Source organism: Echinops telfairi, unplaced genomic scaffold (genome assembly GCF_000313985.2).
Source record: "Echinops telfairi isolate 266 unplaced genomic scaffold, ASM31398v2 ScPeMD7_31;HRSCAF=116, whole genome shotgun sequence".
Lineage (NCBI taxonomy): Eukaryota > Metazoa > Chordata > Mammalia > Afrosoricida > Tenrecidae > Echinops > Echinops telfairi.
In genome coordinates, this window is record NW_022103928.1 from 34,737,481 (window position 1) to 34,740,360 (window position 2,880).

Below are 2,880 nucleotides of genomic sequence, written 5' to 3' on the forward strand. Positions count from 1 at the left end.
CACACACACATCCCCCTTACTCAATGTGACCTCATCCTTCCAGCCACTTGTGGCAGATCTGACAGTTGTGATTCATAGGGCTTTTGATGGTAGATTTTTTCAGACAGTTTGCCAGGTCTGTCTTTCTAGTCTATCTTAATCATGAAGCTGTACAGCCTTCTTCATTGACAGACAGGTGGTGGCTGCTCACAAGATGCATTGGCCTATAATTGAACGCAAGTCGCCTGCATGGAAATACTGTAATGTATATCACCCTGTAATAATAGTAATAATAATCTTGGAGTGGATAACGTGAGGTAGGCATGCAAGGTGAACATTTATGGGACATGTTCATGGGAAGGCGAATGGGACTGCACCCTTGAATATATATAGGTTTGGTACAGAATCTATCTATATATGTATAGGTTTGGCACAGAATATATCTATATTTACTTACTTTGCTGCAAATAACCCATGAATATAGTAGAGCAAAAACCAAAAAGAACCCCACCCCCACCTCATTGCCATTTGTTGATTGCAACCCATAGTGAAGCTGTGGGACACAGAACTGCTCTTTGGGTTTCCGAGTGTGGGAATCTTTAGGAGAGCAGAATGCCTCATCTTTCTCCTGCTTGGTGGCTGGTAGGTTTGAACAGGGAGCAAAGTTATGAAATCGCCTTAGCTGTAACCAAAGACCTTGAGGGAATGAAACTCTAGGCCCAATGGCTTAGGACTCATAGTCTTGGCTAACATCAAGGCCAAATGCACAAAGAAGTTGTTCTACATCTCTATATTCTCTGGTGAGTAGCAACTGGGGTCTTCAAAGTTTGTGAGCAGCCAACTACGCAAAGTGCAACTGTTAGTGTCTTCCTCCCACTCTGCCACTCCCCGACCCCCTACGCCAAGGAAAAGTGAGAAAAAGGCATGTGAAAAATTAGTCTAAGGGACTAACGGACTGTGAAAACTTCAGCGCCCGTGACTCTGACTGGATGGCATCTGGTGACTACCACTGCTTACTGCTCTCAAAGGGATCTCATTAGAATATATTGGCTAGAAGGGGTGAAACATGTGGAACAAAACTCAAATTCACAAAGATGATGTGGCTTACTGGTCACCTAGACCTGGTGGAACCCCCATGGCTATGGCCCTTGGTTCCTGTTTAAGCCTGGAACTGAACTCACTTCTACGGTTCGACTTTCCAACAAAGGATAACACCAGGGAGGCATACACATCTTAGAACAGTGGTTCTCAACCTTCCTAATGCCGGGGCCCTTTAATACAGTTCCCCCCCAACCATAAACTTATTTTCGTTGCTACTTCATAACTGTAATTTTGCTACTGTTATGAATCAGACGACCCCTGTGAAAGGGTTGTTTGACCCCCAAAGGGTCGTTACCCACAGGTTGAGAACCGCTGCCCTAAAGTGTTTCTAAGGCTATACTTTGATAGAAGCAGGCAGCCACACCTTTCTTCTATGGAGAGGCTGATGGGTTTGAACCACTCACCCTTTGGTTGGCAGCTAAGCACTTTAACCACTGTGCCACCAGGGGCTTTCCTTTTGCACGTTAGAGGGCATCATAATGTTCTTGCTGCTCATCATGCAGGACTGTGGTAATGATCTGCTGTGTTCCACAGAGTTCAAGAACCCTAGGGAAGGAGGTTCTATTTCCCTTTACAAACACTCTTCAGATCCAGTCCAGAAACCTTTCAGGGACGTGCTTTCTGCTGTAATTTTTGTCCTTTTGTTCTTGGAGTATGATTGACACATGCCCCTAGTCAGTAGCCCAGAAAGCAATTAACCAAGTTCCCTCTTGGCCTTTACTTTTCCAAACCAATTCTAGTCTGTTACAACCTTTCCTTTTAGGCCTTTCTACTGATTTAGTCAGGTTAATTGCTTTCCTGCACCGTAGTCAAAACTTTCATAGTTCACTTTATTCTGGGATTCAAAAGCTGGACGTAGAATTACAATAAAGAGCCAAACATTGCTGATTACCTCCCAAGTGTCTATCCAAATTGTGCTTGCCTTTTGAAGAGCAGTTTTGCTTATTCATGTTTACTGTCTGCCCTATTATAAAGTCCTGCCTAGATTATAGCAGCCCTTTTGTCTGATTAATCAGAATCCTGGAATATACAGTTATTTGAAGCACTCTGAACTAGGAATTTTAAAAATGTTAAATATATACCTTGCTTCTTAACAATCCTCACTTCTTACTTGAAGTAGTTTTATTTTTCTGGCAGCACCACAGCATTATCAAGATTATATATATATACACACATACATATAGATATGTATGTATGTATTCATTTGAAAGTTTAAAGTATGCAATTATAATTATTCCATACAGTAATTTTAGAAAGAGTTAGGAATGAGTGCAAGCATGATGCTTATAGCCTCTTGGAGTTTCTGAGGCCAGAATATTCGAGTACCATGAATGATATTTGGAAAGAATCATGAAGTAATCGAGGATGCTCTTCTGATTTGTTGCCAACTTTGTGGTGAGGAAAGGATCCCTGGTGGCATTATTGGGTAAGCCCTGGACTTAAAATCATACGATAAAGGCTTGCACAAGAAACCCTGCATTGTGCAACTATTTTAATGCACTTGGCTGCTAACGCAACACTTACTGTTTCGAGTCTGCCCAGAGGTACTTCAGAAGAATGGCCTCGTGCTCTGATTCTGAAGAATCGGCCACTGAAACCTTACGGAGTCCAGTTCTCCTCCGACATAGATGGGGTCTCCAGGAGTTGACATTGCCGCCCTGACAACTGGTACTGGCAGGGTAATCTGAATGATAAAAGGACAAAGAACTCGAAGGAATTGAAAACGAATGAGTTGACTTGACTTACTTAGAGGGGAGACGTGAAGAGGGAGGAGTCAGAAAGGAGTGAAGATTTGGACTT